At 38.2% G+C, this 18984-nt stretch overlaps 1 protein-coding gene across 6 annotated transcripts in view; it reads left to right on the top strand.

Moving 5' to 3' along the window:
* LOC148020555 (pentatricopeptide repeat-containing protein At3g09040, mitochondrial-like) overlaps nucleotides 1-17018 on the top strand; it is a 48337-nt gene extending 31319 nt beyond the window's left edge. For 3 of the 6 annotated variants that reach the window (XR_015694559.1, XR_015694561.1, XR_015694562.1), the window contains exon 6: nucleotides 6809-7151. The gene's annotated coding sequence lies outside the window, so the exon portion shown is untranslated. The other 3 variants (XR_015694563.1, XR_015694560.1, XR_015694564.1) reach the window with 2 other exon arrangements.
* The last annotated feature ends 1966 nt before the right edge of the window (nucleotides 17019-18984 follow it).

The raw sequence follows: 18984 nt of genomic DNA, 5'->3' as shown, positions 1-18984 counted from the left end.
GCATTTGCCACATCTCGGGAGTTTACAAACAATGAGCATCTTTTGCATTTTTGCTTAGGGCATATTGGTTATGACTCTCTTTATGAGTTGTCATGCCGTGAGTTGGTTGAGGGCCTTCCCCGCCTAAAGCTAGCTTGCGATGTTTGTAAAGCCTGTCAGCTTGGGAAGCAACACCGTATCCCTTTCCTTCAGGAGTCCACACATCGTGCTGAGGCGCCTCTTAGATTGATTCATGGTGATTTGTGATGATAGCGATTGTGGTATAGGAGTAGTGTTGTGACAATGTGGTTGTCCAATAGCTTATGAAAATTGAAAACTCAAGGCAGGTGAGTTAGAATATTTGATCTATGACTAAGAACTCTTGGCCATTGTACATGACTTCAAAAGTGGAGACACTATTTGATTGGGCAAGGTTTTTATATCAAGTCTCATCAACAAGCTTTGTCCTATCTTCTCACTTAATCACAATAGGATATGGCTCCTCAACAATTGCATTGGTGGCAGCTCTTGTCTCAATTCAATTTTGGAATTTAATATGTACTTGGAAAGGAGAATGGCATATTTGATGCATTGAGCTAGTAACCGCATGCAATGATGGTTGTTACTTCCATGGAGTTAGATTTCTTCACTCCTATGAAGGAACTCTAGTGAGGTTGATTTGAATTTTGATCTAGAGGTGCAAAGTTGCAAGCACAGCCTTCATTTCGATAATGTGGTGAAGGATAGGTGTGTGTAGTGAAAACATTTGTCTTGTTGTTTGCTACATGATCTTATAGGGTTACTGTTCTACAAAAGGAGCATAATGCACATATTGTAGGGCATCATAGTGGAGGTCCCATTCTTGAGAAGATTACATGACATTTCTTTTGGTCATGAGTGAAGTAAGACATACATTGGTATGTGAGGGGATGCTAGGCATACCAGACCTCAAAATTGGACAATCACAAGGTTGCGAGGAAGATATAGCCATTGCATATTCCAAATTTTCCTTAGAAAGAGATTCCTATGGTTTTCTTTATTGGACTTTGGAAGAGCAAGCGGTTCCAAAATGATGCCACCTTAATGATAATGGAGGATACGTTCAACAAGCATGACTAATTGATTCCATGTAAATAAGACATGGATGCAACAAGGGTTGCACAGCTTTTCATCAAACAGCTCTTCTGAGAGCATGGCTTACCGAAGAGGATTGTGTTATGTTCATTTGGTGGGTTCTCAAAGGCTTTGTTTTATGGCCTTAGTACAAAGTCATTGTTCTCTAATGCTTTTCATTCACAAACTAATGGGTAGATAGAAAATCTAATCATACATGATCAACATGCTTCTTTACTATTTTCAATATCATTAGGTTGCATAGGAGGAGTATCTACCATTGGTCGAGCATGTGGTCAAGGATATCGTCCATGCATCTACCAGGTAGAGCACATTTGAGATAGTTTACGAGAAGTTGGTTAGCAATACCTTTAATTGTGCTTTAGAGATCTCTATTGAAGCTACGTGGAAAATCAATAGATCGTGGTCATGGAATTGGCATTGAAACAAATTTGGGAGAATATCCAACAAGCACAACAACAACAAAAGAAGAAGATCGACAAACATAGACATTTTTTGATCTTTCGAGAAGGTCGATGGTGCTATCTCAAGATCCAAGGAGTAGCTTTTGATGTAATTTGAAAACAAAATCCCCTACGCTAGTAGCTTGAAAGAAGGGGCCTTTATGCATTCATTAAGTATCTCAGTGATGTGACTTATCAATTCGAGCTACCCTCTAATTGAAAGATGCAACTAGTATTTCATGTGAGTAATCTTGTGGAGTATCATGGACCTATTTCTATTTAACCCTAGATCAAGAGGAGCCAAAGTTAGTAGCTTTTGATAGGCTTTAGGAGTTGGTGCTACTAGAATAAATGTTACTTCAAATGTACAAGAATGGTACATAGAGGAAGGAGCTCTAGTATTAAAGTTTTAGGGTTACTCCATGCAAGAGGTAGTATAGTTGGATGAGTGTCAATTTGGTAAGAACTCTTTGCATTAGCTTTGGATATACCAAGAGGCTATGTGATTGGAGATAGCCACAATTTTAGTGGGGCAAAATGTAATGCACCTAGGCACTACCCACATACACATGCTCATATGCTAAGTATGAGATGGCTAAGCTGAGGAGGATGGCATGATCACAATTGCACGCGTGAGAAGGATCACAAGAGCATGTGAGAGGATTGTGCAAGCAGCAAGACACGCACGGGTGTGGAAGATGAAGGTGAAGACAAGTCATGATGCACATGTTGTGGGCAACAAATCCCAAAGCTCTTATTCCATTCAACTTAATAAGGACCTATAGATCAAATGTTTAATGCCTCCATTGTGGTGGCAATCACCTATCTTTAGAATTCCCAAATCTTATGAGTAGAGTTTATAGTGATTGTGTAGATTGTACAGCCATGATACAATATTCTGTCAAGTATTGAAGAGGCTATCCTATTCCAATTATCATGAACATCATCCACATTCAATGAATAGAGGACTTTGTTGTGGACCATGAACCCCACCATCAATATGTGCTCCTCTTGATTAGAGACTCATAGCATGTAGAGTTGATGTCAACCCACCAATAATACTAGGGTCACCCAATCCAATCATAACCCATCCTCCAAGTGACATTCTTGCACACTTTGTGGATGAACCTCTCGAAGAATAATATTATATAAAGACTTATGTTACTTACACTATGTGGAGGAACCTTTGAAAGAATAATATAGGGATAGGATGGGGTAAAGGAATTATGCAACCTAGAGAGGAAATTTCCTATTAGCATTGCATATAGCTTGGGCATGTAGCCTCATAATGCCATGAAAAGCAAGACCAAATAGAGAAAATAAGGTAGAACAAACACGCCTAGAGTGCACCTAAGTGAAAAGCATCCTCAATAAGTTAATTGTACAATTAGTAACCTTTATTCTATTTGGAAGTTGAGAGTTCTAATAGGAATTTGATTCCCATCCCATTGAATGTCATGACAAGAGCTTAGAGCAAGAAGGCTAGAAGAACACTTTTAGACCGTCAATGGTGGATGGATCACAAATAAAAAAGAAAAACACTAAGATAAAATCCACAAAAAAAGAAGTGTCCAAAATCATTGTAAAGATTAAAAGTGTAAGCACTTTGCTCTTAGGTAAATAGGTCTCAAGCGCAAAGAGTGCTATAGAAGGACCCAAAATAAAAAGCCATAGAGTACATATATCGTGATTCCAAACATCAACTAGAGATGGTCAACAACATTGGAAGAAAGTTTCAAGATCAAGAAGTGGTGTTAGACTAGAATGCTTTGGGAATGTTGAGCACAACACCATCATGGATCCCATCAAGATCACGAACCATTAGGGACTAGTGTCTGACCTACTAGTTAAAGAAGAGACAAAAAATGTACTACTAGTGGTGGTGAAGCCATATACGTTCAAGATCCATAGCAAGAGCATCGCTTAGAGTGGATAAAACATTATGGAAAGCTTCCAAAGCTTTGATAGTAGGAATAGGAGCAACGATAGAAATCCATTAGCAAGATGATCAATCTAACATAGCCTTGCCTAATCTAGCATCTCACTACCTAGAACTGTAAGAGTGATCACTTTTTGGGAAGAGCTGATAGATATGATGTTTTAAGAATCAAAAGGGTAATGATTGAACAAGTGCAAGCATTAATGTTGTGAATTGAATAGTGCTTGAAGCTTGGGATAATCTAGTTGTAGAGAACACACACTTTAATTTGATTGTAGTCAATGGCTCATAGATTAAACTCGTAAGGGTTCTCAAGACCTAGCCCTAATGAAGATTATAAGTGTACCTTCATGGTGATAGAAGGAATCAATTATGATAGATCAAATGACCATGGATGTAGAATGTGTGACTCATATAAGACTAGCATAATAGTCTAGTGTACGTTCATGGTGATAGAAGAACCGATTATGATAGATCAATGACCATGCATGTGGAATGTGCAAGTCATATAAGGCTAGAGTAATAGTAGTGCTTTTAGAAATAGACCAAAGCTAATTTAAGTAGAAAGAAAAATATAGAAGACCTCTCTTATAGACTACAATGCCATATCAAACATGCTAATAGGTCACATAACTAGATAACCAAAGATAACCCCCTTGAACAATCATATCCTTTGCTTGGAGTAATAAAAAGATAATCAGATAACCAAAGAAAAGCCCCTTGAAAAATCATATCCCCTCCTCCTTGGGGTAAGAAAAAGATCAAATGCATGTACTAGCTAACTTAAATGTGCCATTCACTAGAAAATATGAGTTAAGGTGGCATGTGAGTTACTCCTAGTTGGAGCCTTACAGATATGTCCTCTTTTTAAAATTAGTCAACCAAATCTCATGGTTCTATGATAAATATTATCAATCCCCTTTCTAGGAGCAGTGGACTTACTTGAACATGGGAGTCCCGATCATACTTCACTTGAAATGTCAGATAGTCACCCTAATAGCAATCTAGCATCCATCTAGTCTGAGAAAGATTGCTTTCCAAAGAAATACTTCTATAGTCTTTTTGAGGAACTTAGGGGGTTTCTTGTTAAGGTTCAACACTTAAATGTGTGAGGGAAGATCAGGGTAACCTTTTAATCAATACCCATAGCTCTTTCTCCTTCCCATGATTGCAATCCTATTGATAGGTATGACCTTTATCGTGTACTCAACAATGTAGTAATAGTTTTCTCCTTTGATTATTATGGTCACATTATCGTGAAGCCCATCAAAGAAAAATAATTTTACCAACTTTAACTCTTTACTCCATCAAAATTTATTGACATATTCACTAAATTTGTTAGATTTGTTCGCATCAATGTGGAAATAATAGGGCACATCACTCTAAGAAATAGCCCTAGAACATTCTCTTTGGATATATAAGTGATGAGGGTCAATCGTGTCCTCTAGGATTTCATCATGGTCACAAAAAATCCATTGTCTTGGCAAGCAGTTTGATACATATCATTCCTATTACTGGTATCAGGATATGCTAAAGAAGGTTGATTTTATAAAAGAACTTTAATATCTTAGATGTTGTTGCAAGCTCCATGGAATGTGCCTAAGGAATCCCTTGATGATAGTGTAAGATTCTTGGATGTTGATTGCCTTGGTGAGGAGCCAAAGCAAAATTAACTTGTGGTACAAATTGGAGAATGCAAACTACGAGTGGGCATGTTGCTCATGTGAGTAGGCCATACATGGCAACGTTTGTAAACATCAAGCAAAGGTATTGATGATACGTGGTTTGCAATTTTCCCACATCAAGGAATCCATGGACTTGTATTTCTCCAACAAAGATGTACCATGTGAGTCATTATGTTCTTAAAAGTTCCTTGCTATGCTTTGCAAGATAAATTGCTGAGTAATTGTGCTTAGGGTATTTTAGAAAATCTCTCTATCTGTGTTAGATGTTCACAATTGCTTAAGCTAGGCCAATCAAAGATTGATAAAGCTCAAGTTTCATTCATGGAATATAAAGAATATAAAAGCTTTAAATAAGGTAAAATGTTCTCCATAAGTATACAAAGTGTATATAGTAATCATAATTCTTCAATTAGAATATTAGTAAATCTACATGGATTGGAGAAGGTACAAGGACCTTGTATTTCTTTTGTAACACAACAAATTCCTCAAGTTCATAGCGGTGTCTTCTTATGCTTTTCACACATAGCTTCTTAATGTGTAGAAATGACCTTGATAACCAACTGTTGCACCCAAGTATTCTTTGAATCTAGTTGCCTACTATGTAACTCTTTGACCTATCAAGTCTCTTAAGGTTGAGTTCTAGATACTTGGTCCCCCATGTATCAATATAAAAATAGGTACTTCACTTCTACCACATCATGTTGAAAACTAGCTCCACATCATGTGTGTTGCACATATGGGAGGTAGATATTATCCATCATCATCAACACCGTCTCTTTAAGTTCATATTTAGAAGAGAAAAATGCATTCTAATATATGATTAGGACCATTAGGAATTCTTGATACTCAATATCTGGATCATACAAGGAAGATTTCCTGACTTCTCTTTATTATCCTATCATTTGATTTAATACCGTGTGTGACCTATCTCTTGTTGAAACCTTAGAGAGATCCCTTTTTTTAGTGATTCTCAACAAAATCTCTTCATTCCATAGTAACATAATTTAGTCTACCCTTTTAAGAATGATCAAATTAGTTTAACCTAATAGCAATTTGATGCCTATTTAAGAAACATCACTTTAAAAACATTAAAAACTGAGAGTTGCTAACAGTAGGTTCTAAAGTGGGAGTTTGTTGAGGGTTGAAATGATTTGATTTTTTTGGTTGATTTTTGTTGTTTTTGTGGACTGAATGGTTGATTTTTGATGGATTTTGAATGATTTTTAGTTATTTTGGAAGTGTTTGGAGTGTTTGAGAGTATTTTGGATGAGGTTGATTAGGTTTGAGAAGATCATGATGGTTTATAGTGGAGATATGATGTTCTGACATGTTTTGTTTTGATGTCATGTTAGTGTTTGATTGGTTTTATTTGAGTCTGTTGACCTTCTGTTTTGCTATTTTTTTCTTTTGTACGAGGGGTTGGAATAATGATTGATGAAGTTAAGAGTGCTTGGAATCTTATTAATTGATTCTTGATGGAGTTTGAGTGATTTAAGTAAGCTAAAGGCTTTTTGATGACCTTTTGTATGGTTCTGCAAATCCTTTATTGAGCTTCTATAGAGCCTCTGTCTCTATTTTGTTATGTTATGTATGCCTTTGTAAAAGTGTGATAATGGATGAATATGTAGCTTGGAAAAGTTTTTCAATCTTGGGAATACAAGTTCAAAATAGCTCAAAGAAGTAGAAGACGTAGTTGTTAAAGACTTGAAGTAAAGACTGAAGTGACAGTGACATTGTGGAGTTACGAAGAGACATTGTAGTGGGTTTGGTGACCTTTCATATCAAACATACCTCCTCTTGGGAGGGGTATCCATGACCAAAGACTGGTTATGAATGATTATTCTTGATTATCTCATTGTACAATTGAGAGAGAGCATGTATGAGAGTGAGTGAGTGAGACAGAGTTAAATTTATGTAAAACAATGTTTTTGTGAGTGAGAGATTGTAAGAGAAAGCTATGAAACTTTTGAAGAAGAATCCTATGTAATGATTTCCATTCAAAGTGGTGTATTCTCTTATGTCTTTGTGTTTTTTTGATGAATTCTATGAAGAATATGAAGAGCATAGTCAATTTTGTTCAAGTTAAAGCCGTGGGAGAATTGTTTTTATGAAGTTGCGTGAAGATTTCTTGTTTCTAGTGTTCTTTTTCTTGTTGTGGTCACACCAAATATAAAAAAGATGGTTGTTGATGATACAATATAGATTTTCTTATAGTAGATTTCTGGTTTTCTTGGTTTCCCTCTTGGGACTCTATATTTTTGTGTGTAGCCGAGGAAAACTACCATCAACAAGCATAAAAAGAGACTGAAAAGGAAGGAAATGGCATTGCCAAGAGGAGAAGAATTCAATGGATGCTTGAAAAGTTTCTTATACCATTGAGGAATTAGACGCTCATTGCCAAAGCCACTTTCTACAAGAAGTTCATAACACAATGGTGGAAACATATTACCATCATGGTGCAGGCTTTATTTGTGGTGGACTATTTCCTCTCCATGTTGAAGCAACAAAGACGTGCATCTTGGTGGCAAGTTGTTTGGGAACAAATTGAAGTGTAGAAAGAGAGAGAATGACCATCCATGGAAGGTTTAACATTCATTGAGAAGTTTCCAGACATCATCAAGTGGAAAATTGTGAAGAAGCTTCAGGACTCGTGGTCAGTAGAAGTTCACGAGAACAAGAAAGAAAAGAGTTGAAATTTGTTAATGGATGCTCAACAAACAGGATATGTGGGACGCATGGTGCACTAAAAATCTCATGTTTATCCAATTAGCAACCCACTAAAAGTTGGTGGATAGAGTGTTCTTCACAACATATACACTATTGAAACCATCAAAAGCTAGCATTACTATGATGATGGCACCACAACGATGCTTAGAAGAATGAGCTTTGATACCTTTAGAATTGAAAATCTTTCCCTTCATAGCAGTTTGAAAGTTGTATTCAGAGATGTCAAGTAGAATGAAGTAGAAGAAATGTTGGCACGAGAGTCCTTTAGAGACTGAAGCCCTTCTGATTCTGTTTGGAGAAGTACAAATAATCTGGGTGGAACTAACTCCTTGATGAATGACACAATCAAGAGGCAAGCACTAGAATGAGTCTAGAGGTATGTGAGAAGAGAAAATACAAAAATCAAAGTTGAGAATGAGCTAGCCGTAGAAGCCTCCTTTAACGCCCTAGCAGCACTCTTTATAGAAGTCCCCATGGTAACTCTCCCCTTCCTAGTCAGATCCGTCCTGGAAATATTGATGATAGGCCAACGAATGTAGTCCCATTGCCCATATTTAAAGGAGAATACAATGAAGACCCTGATCTTCATATAGCACAGTTCATGGTAGTGTGTGTAGCTAACAATGCCAAAAACCTTGAGCATTGATTGGCAATATTCCCCACCACTTTCAAAGGCGCAGCGTTTTAGTGGTATGAGAGATATGCAGCAAGAACTTTTGGCACATGGGACCTGAAGTTGGCCTTCCTCTCTAAATTCAAGAGTGAAGGTTTTGAAGATCGAATATGAGAGGACTTCATGAACCCAAGTCAGTCCTTTGGTGAATGGGTGGAAGCATATGTCTCTAGAATAAAATCCATACTAAAAAGATAGACCAACCATCATTTGAATGAAGGCATCTAGAAGGGAGTTTTCCTTAGACGCCTACAACCAGAAGTTTGCAAGTTTGTGGAATTGAGAAGACCAGTCAACCTACAAGATGCAGTGGAAGGTGCAAGACTATATGATAAAGTTGAAGCAAGGCTATCAATGAACCTGCATAAAGAAGGAGCTTATGGATGTGATTATAGAATAGCTGCAGACATTGAAAGTGAATACAACCAACATATCCGCTCTTGTGGGAGGGGAAAAAGATGTGATGCAATCTAATAAATGGTGTGGAAAGTGTCACCAAGAGGGACATTTAGCCACTAAATATACACGAACACCAACCATTCCTAGAGCCTTATGTTCATATTGTTTAAGGAAGAACCATACAAAGGATATTTGCTCTCTGAAGGAGATGCATAAAAGAAGGAAGGAAGATGAATAAGCAAGATTCAACTAATTAGAATCCAAAATGGCAATGCAAGACATTGGACGAGAGCCTAGGGAGTTCGGTCCTAGTTTTGACCCAAGGAGATTTCTCTCTCAAAGTTATAGAGAAAAATAGTGTGGTGGTGGCCAGAGATCAGAGGTGGAGTGTTATAGATATGGAGAAAAGGTGCATATCTCATCAAACTGTACAAACCCTAGAAGGTCCATGGACTATGGAGAATGCCTATGACTACTGCAAACATTGTGATGCTTGTCAATGAATGGGAAAGCCTACTAAATCTAGTGCAATGCCACTGCAACCTATCCTTTCCCTAAAGCCATTCGAGAAGTAGGACACTAAGTTCATTGGTTCCATCGATCCACCAACCAGAAGGAAAACTGAATAGATACATTATGGTATGTGGACTACGTGACAAAGTGGTGTGAAGCCAAAGAGCGGGATGATGGCTACAACATGGTCTTGTTCGTGTATGAGAACATTATCATCCATTTTGGCAGTCCTCTAGAGATCGGAAGTGATAGAGGTACTCACTTTCTCAATAAGATTATGGAAGAATTGACAGAGCTATACAAGATATGCCATTATAAGTCCACACTTTATTACCCTAGAGCCAACGACCAAGTTGAAGTTACCAATCGCATCATCTACTCGATTTTGATAAGAACGATTGCTGCACATCGTCGTGATTGGGATGATCAACTTACAGATGCCCTCTGGGCGTACATAACCTCTCATATAAGACTACTACAAGACAAAACCCTTTCCAATTGGTGTATGGTACAACAGCTGTCTTCTTTGTTGAACTTGAGCTACCCTCTTTGTGGGTGGCTATCAAAGAGCGCTAGGGAGATGATGAGTCCCTGCAATGCCATCTCTTGCACTCGGAATGTCTAGATGAGACTTGCACGATGGCCCTATAGTGCATGGAAGCCATGCAAGCTTGTAGAAAGGCCTATCATGATAGCTTCATCAAGCTGAAGGAGTTCAAGGAAGGTGACTTAGTCCTGGCCTATGATTCCCGATTAGACAAGTTTCTAGGCAAGCTTCAACAATAATGGATGGGCCCCTATAAGATACTTGCTGTAAACCCTAACGACTCTATCCAAGTCTAGAAAATCAATGCTTTTGATGATCCCTTCCTGATTAATGGCTATCGCCTTAAGATGTATTATCCTCCCTAGGGATCCTGACAATCACTGCTGATAGCTCCCTTATTCCTTGGGCGTTGGTTGGTAAGACTTTGCCTATTACTCATGTTAGCCCTCCTACTGATCGTGATGAGGTGGCCTTACTATGTTAGCCCCTCCCAACCACCTTCCATTCCAATAGTGCTCCCTTTCCATTTGATCCAGTAAAGGTGGCGAGGATAGTCATGATACATGGTGTTCTTGCTATTATCCTCTTTCAAAAGAAAATAAAAAAATATATAAACATATATCGATCATGGGAGAAAATGATTTCGGTCCATGTCATGTTGACCTATTCTTCGAGAAAAGATGGAGACACCCTCGGGAATAGGAAAAAAGGAAAAAAAAAAGAAAAAAATAATAAAAATAAAATCAAACTATTATGGGAGAAAATGAGAAAAATTCATGCCATAATAGGCATCGTTTCCAAGAGAAGGTGACAAACGAAACACCCTTGGACGGGAAGTTGGCAGTGGAAAAGGTGGTAATACTCCGCAGTCCTCTAGGACAGCTGAATTACTAGCAGGACTCTTTCAAAAGAAGTTTAAAAGAAGTCTCCCTTGGTGCGCTGAATCTTGTAACCCCATCAGTGCTTCTGACTCCTATAGCAACATACGATATTTCCAATGTGCAATCCAAGTACCTGACTTGTGGCTACCTCCCTGGGTATGCCTCTTCATCAACTGATACAAGTTGACATTATCAACCAAATGAAGCCGATCTTCATCAACAAACCTTGAGCTATGAGAGCTATCATCCTAATTAGATGGGGATGTGAGTATAGGCTGCCCTCTGTATTTATTAACAGAGCGTGAGATAGAGGGTGGGGTGTGACTAGTTCTTGCCCTTTCTATCCAATAGAGAGGTGAGATGTGTGAATGGAGCGTTGCATATAAATGATAGGCTTCTCAATGCATAAAGCACAAATTTCTTCTTATGCGCACGGCACTATAAGACTTCTGGCCTTCCTTCTCACATCGTATACCGACATAGGGCGGGATGCACTATTGTACCATCAATTACGCACATGGCATACAACCTTCGCACAAGTGTGGCAGTGAGGATTCAATCAACGGGATGTGAGGAACTTAGTTGCCCTTCTGTAATCAACTGAGAGGTGAGGATCGAGGGATGTTCTGACACTTGGAGAGAGGTAGGTTCTTGTTTTCCTATACACCCATGGGACGGGCCTTCTCCACCATCACAATACACCTCATTTTGTTTAGGGCTCCCTAGCCTTCTCTCTTGCACCTATGCCAAATGGGTTGGGACACAGTGATGCACCATTAACTATGCACATTGGCATACTCCCTCTAACCCATTCTTCTTACATATCTCTCAACTGGATGTGAGTTATGGGTTTCAATCATTATTTTTCGAGTGATATGAGTCATGGGGTGAGCGACTATTGATCTATCATTTCAACATGAGTGATTGCCGAGATTGAGTGATAGATATCTCGCCACCATCAGCAACCTAACCAACGTTTCATCACCAAAGCTACCTCCTTGGGTGCTACTATGTGATCCCTGCTATGTTGGATGAGTGTGTTGTAGCAAGCCTTGGTACCTCCTACCGTGACTACTACGATCCTTCATTTGACAACAATGATTTCCCTCAACCATTTGTAAATTGGACCAAGTTTTTCTAACCCTATCCCTTTTGATTACACGAGTCCGTTATATTTAAGTGTGTGGACGTACATGTACGAGTTGTGATCAAGTGTCAGGTCCCTGTTGATCAAGTCTATCCAATCTATTAAGGTATTAAGTGTAGGGACGCGTCCCTACGCGTTCACTTTGCATACCCTCATGGAAACATCATTATCATATGATTCAAGCATATCATGTCCTAGTTCTACCCTAGAGAAGTCCCTTTTCCACCCACCCCGTCCCATTTTCACCCCATCTTGGGTTTATTTCTTGTTCGTGTGGCTTTATCTTTTGTTTTGTCATATTTTCAAATGAATGCAACCTACGTTAACCAAAATTACAATCTGACCTTACGGCCATGTTCGTCCCTTCAAACTAGCCAGTTTTTCTTTTTATAGCTGTCAGTTCTGAACCTCGAATCCTGAGTTATTAATTTTTGAAACATTCTGTCTATTTCACGTATTTTCATGCGAATGTGCCTTTTTTGCTTCAAAACAATAATCTAATGATACCTTTCCCTTGATGTTTTTTCATTTTATCGCATGTCATTCCGATGCACGGTTTGTCTATTATTAATTTTTCCATAATTTTAGATATTCTCACGTGTGTTTTTGGTCGTTTTTTCATGTGAACTTACCTTATCCACCTCAGAATTCAATTTTGATTTGATAGCCATATTAGGCTTATTTCGTTGCATAATTTTTCTTTTGGCCCACCAATTTTATTTTATTAAATTTTACGTGGATTTTCGTGCTCGTTTTTTCTATTTTTTCCATGTGACCACGCTTTAATGCCATTGGAACTACGTTCTCACCTCCTAGCCCTATCTCATAAGTTTTTCCTCACATTTTTTCTTTTCATTGCACTCCATTTCGATGCATGGATTTTCTCATATTAATTTTTGACTCTATTTTTGTTGGTATTTTTACATTTTTCCCGTGTGAATGTGCCCTCCTGTCCTCAAAACAACGTTCTACCTTACCCGTCTCGTTTGTCACTTTCTTGCGGACATTTTTTGTTTTCATTCTTTTAGTTTCGATTGTTGGATTTTTCTATGATCAAGTGTATTTTGTCTGTTTTTTCCATGCGAACGGGTCTTATCCCTATCAAATTCTAAGGTGATAGACTAGTCGGTCACATCATCCCAGCTCTTTTTTCTTTTGCTTGCCCTTCATTCCGACCGACGGATTTTTCGATATTAATTTTCATGTGTTTTTTCAAGCCTGATTTTTACATTTTTCCTATGTGAACACCCTTAATTGTCATTGGACCTTCTGTTTCATTTTCCCCCCCTCTTCCTTTCATCCTTGGGCCTATTTTTTCTTTTTTTCGTTCATCCATTCGGTGCTTGGTTTAATTGTTATTCATTTTTTTTGTGATTTATGTTTTCACATTTAGCGTCTTTCCGTGTGAACACCCGCATTTTTTGATTTTTCCCGCATGACTGCATCTGTGCCGATATCCTTTTTCCACATGAACACTCCAGTTGCCACCATGATGCCTGTGCCCCGTTGCAAAAATCTTTTATCCCCCTTGGCTTGCATTCGTATGTGAGTTGGGGGGGGGGGGGGGGTTTCATTTTTAACGTAAACACAAAACCAACAAAAACACTCCACCCTTTAACAAAAATAAAATTTAAAAAACAACACAAAAAAAACTAATTAAAAAAACCCTTGTACTTGACCCCTCTCTTCCCCCATCCCAATCCCTCTCCCCCACTCATGATGACCACCCTCCTAATGACCACCCTCCCCTAATCATATCCTCGTCCCCTCCTTCCCATCCTCCCCCCATCGTCCCACCGTCCCGCCTTCCTCCATCTCCTCTGTCTCCTCCCCCTCTTCTTTCTCTTCTTCCTCTCTGCTTCCTCCCCTTCTCTCTCCATTCTTGCTACTAGAGGTGTTGTCACAGAGCCATCGCCTTGCTTGTGTTGCTGTTATGCCCGTGCATTGCCCCGCCCGTGCACCGCCCGCTTGTGACAAGCCATCGCCATTGCACCTGTGCGCAACCTTGCTCGTAATGCGCCGTCGTCACTGCATTGGCATTGCCCCACCTGCTTGCGACCAGAACCTCCCTCGCCACTATTGATGGCACCTGCTGACACAGGTTTGCGATGTCGTTCGCTCTCGCTGTCACCTCCCGAATCTCCCCTGCCCGCCGTGCCAAGCGACCCACAATCTCCAACCACCCTCTCGCCAAACAACATTTAGATTCAACAACTTAAGGAACAATTGGCTTAGTCCCGTTCTACTTTACAGAGTCCTATTGTATAGACAATTCCTTCCTTATCCCTTGTGGATTTTGCAATGTTTTAGGAGTTTTTTCCTCCAAACTACTCTGTCTTTGTTCATTACTAGCAACACAAGCTTGCCTTCTATATCAAGCTTTCAAGGATGGATTTGCCTCTTCCAGAGGATGGTTGGAGTGGAGCTTAGTTTGCTGATTTATTGACTGAAGTGGCTAGAATGGGTTTTGAAGAATATGTGACTACAGACACTATGCTGATGTCTTATATGTACTTGAGATGCGATTTATTAATCCCAGATGATGAAGATCTAGCTTGTTATGTAGGGGATATGGTACTACAAGCTACATTATATGTTAGATATTTGGAGTTGTAGATTGCCCTGAAACCTCTTGGCATACAATGATTGACTCTGTGATCCTGAATCAATGACAAAACAAAGCCTTTGTTCGTGTGCAGAACATTAACCATCTGAGGATGGACCTCTTAGCCCACCTTTCAAAACAATCTACATTTGATTTATCTTTCTTTGATACTTACCATCGTCGATCCGTCTTAGGTCGTCTTAGGTCCATCAGTTCCTAACTGGTCTTATTATAAGTAGCAGATGGCCCATAGATATGACACTTATCTTTTCCTTTATACATCTAACTCACCAGTTACTTTACCTCTTCTTTTTTAACCTCAAGGTGCTCCTCAAATTTCTATTTTCACTCAGTGTTCTTTTATTGAGGATTGAGTATTTTTCCCTCCTTCATCTTGTCTTTCCCCATCTGTAAATATTCATTCCACTTTTTCAGCATATTTATTAACATCCTTTTTAACAAATTCTGCCAAGTTCTCAACTAATCCCTCTTTAGAACATTCTTTGTTTTATGATTTTTCTTTTCCATCTCTTCATCCTCTTTCATTGGTTCCTCTTCCTTCTCCTACTACTTCTATCCCTCAGCTCCCTTAGTTGGTTAGTGGGTATGTAGGCTTTGATCAAAAGATTTCTAGAATACGAGGATGGAGTGCAAGAGATTCACTTACCGGACCTTAGATCAATTGGCCATTGATTCCAGGAGAATGAATGATTGCTATTCAAGCTTTCCAGAACTATCTTTATTTTGCTCGGCAGCATTCACAGTCTTCAGATCCTTCAGTGAGATTGACTACTCACTTAGCTTGGTATCTGGCATATATGTATAGGCATTCACATAATGATAAGAAGTTGATACCAAAGTTGTGCATGAATGTGAATGTGACTATTGATCCTTAACAATTGAATATCTTGTACTTTCATGCTCTTTGTTTGCCTAGCATATATCTTGTCTTGGTGGAGAGGATGTGTTGTTTGAAAATTTTCCAAAATCCTCCCATAAATTTTGTAGACGAATCCTTATCTATGAATCACTTTCGTAATCACCAAGCCTTCAAAAGGGATCCTCTTCATTGATACCCATCAATGTAAATTTTTATGATTCATAATGATATCTCTTTTGGAGGTGCCATCTGGATGGTTGTTTTGTGTTAAGTGTATGTGTGATGGTTATTTTGTTTTATGATGGGATCGTGGTGGTGGTTGGAGATTCAACACTATTCAAGAAGATGTCTTTTTGAAGATTCGTGGTGATAATGATGCTGAATGGATAGCTCAAGATGCAAAACCTCTTATATCTTTTAACATTTTGTCATGTTTTTTATCTTTCAAAGTTATGATAATGGATAAAGGTGTTTTCCTTTCGTTGTAATTCTTTATTAGATATGAGTTATGAGTTGGGGTCATGTTTGGATGGTGTTTCTTAAAGATGCTGAAGAAGATCAAGATGAGCTATATTTTGAACTTATATTCTCTTTTTCCTAGATCACAAGGACACTCCTCCCTGATTAAGTGTGGGGATATGTTGAGGATTGAAATGATTTGATTTTTAAAGTTGATTTTTGTTGTTTTTGGGGACTGAATGGTTGATTTTTGATGGATTTTGAATGATGTTTAGTTGCTTTGGAAGAATTTGGGAGTGTTTGAGAGTATTTTGGATGAGGTTGATTAGGTTTGAGAAGATCATGATGGTTTATAGTAGAGATATGATGTTCTGACATATTTTGTTGATGTCATGTTAGTGTCTGATTGGTTCTATTTGAGTCTGTTGGCCTTTTGTTTTGCTATGTTTTCCTTCTGAATGAGGGGTTGCAATAATGGCTGATGAAGTTTTAGAGTGTTTGGAATCTTATTTATTGATTCTTGATGGGTTTTGAGAGTTTTAAGTAAGCTAAAGGCTTTTTGATGACCTTCTTTATGGTTCTGTAAACCCTCTATTGAGCTTCTGTAGAGCCTCTATCTTTGTTCTATTATATTGTGTATGTCTCTGTAAGTGTGATGATGGATGAATATGTAGATTGGAAAAGTTTTCCAATCTTGGGAAGAGATGAATATAAGTTCAAAATAGCACGAAGAAGTAGCCGCTGAAGACTTGAAGTAAAGGCTGAAGTGACAGTGACACTATGGAGCTATGAAGAGACACTGTAGTGGCTTTGATGACCTTTCATATCAAATATACCTCTTGAGAGGGGGATATCCACGACCAAAGAGGGGTTATGAATGATTATTCTTGATTATCTCATTGTACAATTGAGAGAGAGAGCATATATGAGAGAGAGAGAGAGTGAGTGAGATAGCCAAATTTATGTAAAACAATGTATCTATGAGTGAGAGATTGTAAGAGAAAGCTATGGAACTTTTGAAGAAGAATACTATGTAATGACTTCCATTCAAATTGGTATATTCTCTTATATCTTTGTGGTTTCTTGATGAATTCTATATGAAGAATATGAAGAGCATAATCAATTTTGTTCAAGTTAAAGTCGTGGTGGGAGAATTGTTTCTATGAAGCTACATAAAGATTTCTTGTTCATGGTGTTCTTTTCCTTGTTATGGTCACATCAAATATGAAAAAGATGGTCATTAATGATATAATATATATTTTCTTGTAGTAGATTCCCTATTTTCTTAGTGTTCCTCTTGGGGCTCTAGAGTTTTTAGACTTTCACAGCCTCAAGGACCAATATTCTACTACATCATTTCCCTTAGATAGCATTAACTTGGGTTCTAACCTTCTACTTAGCTGATTATGATTGCTCTAATTCTAGAAATACTATTGAAATCCATGTAATTAGTTAGATCCACCCATCCATAGGATGGAGTTGCTAGGATCTCCACCCTTCCACTTTCCATCTACTCATTGAGCATACTATAGTCATTCAATCGCTATCACATTAAGCTTTACATGCATGTTCATTCATTTCATCCTTCGCACTACTTCCTTAAAAGAAGATCCTTCATCAAATAAAGATGCAAAAAGAGGATTTTTTCTTATAATTAAAGAAACTTCTAATTAATGTAAAAACATTTGACAAAGTTATCAATCACCCATTGCTAAGAAAGCCTACTAGTAACATAGGATCCAACTTACTAACCCAGTAGTGGTCATCCAAAATACCATTAGGCATGCCCTAATGGATCACACATCTTAGCATAGGTGGTTGATAAGTCAATAATATGGTCAATAGTCCTACTCAAACTGAAATCTTCCACTACTCCAAGAGACCACTACTCGATTTGGGCTTTGTTACCACATATTGACAATGCTAGGAGGTTATTCACAAAATGTGGCTCACTCACCAATATGCATAGTCCACCATTAATGGTGTCCTAATCCAACTTGTGAGAGGAATGCCTTGAGTACAACACAATCAACTTACTATAGCAACCTTTCCTAGCTGCACAAGCATGATGAAGGCACTGAATATGGAAAATAAAATGGGCAAAATAATTTTACCACAACTTAAGCCTACTACCAAGGATTAGAATGCACCTTTCTTTTATGTAAAACCAACCATTTCCAAAATTTAATAAATTTATTGTTGTCAAATAGGGCCATGCTTATCATCTCTTTGCTTGGGTTTATATCAAAATCATTGCTTGCATCCAAAATGGTGGCAACATTAGTGATAGCACTAGCGGTAGCATTCAAGTGGCATTTTAGGGCCATGAAGTCACTAGTCAATAAATTTAGTGAGAGTTAAAGTAGGCTCCTTGCTCAGGTAGAGTTTTAGGTATGGCAAGGCAATAGTAGTCAGTACTTGTTGTAAGAGCATCCACATTGTGGCTCCAGCAAGTACTCTTACTTGATTTGGGGTTGGGTTGATATGCTTCTGTTGAGAGTAGAGGTTGTGAGTTGTGCTGTTTGTTAAATGCACACACCAATGAGGGGGATATGCTTTTCAAATATCTAAATCCTAATACAAACGTAAAATGTAAATGCTAACACAAAAACATAATTTTTAAAGCCTTAGGTTGAGGCTATGTTTCATAGATTTTCAGATTGCATTTAATATCTTTGAACCTTTGATAAGCCATATATGTAATGTCCCTTATCAAAAACACCCACACCTATAAGAACAACTAAAATTTGAAAAGGAGCTCATATGAAAGCTTGTAGTATTAAATGCATGGGAACAAGAGGTAATATATGTTAAGAAATTATATGCTTAATAAAATTTAAAGAATTATTTCTTTCTCAATCGTCTTCTTGCATCACTGATTTGTGTGTTATCATCATTATCAACACGGCAAGATAACATCATGAATGTAAGTGTGGTCCCACCACCATGAAATCAAAATGAAACTCTCATCCT

This window comes from Lygodium microphyllum, chromosome 18 (genome assembly GCF_053477565.2).
Source record: "Lygodium microphyllum isolate KBCC chromosome 18, Lygodium_microphyllum_v1.1.10, whole genome shotgun sequence".
Taxonomy (NCBI): Eukaryota; Viridiplantae; Streptophyta; class Polypodiopsida; order Schizaeales; family Lygodiaceae; genus Lygodium; species Lygodium microphyllum.
Note: the sequence above shows the minus strand (reverse complement) of the source record. Positions and strands in the feature narration are given on the sequence as shown.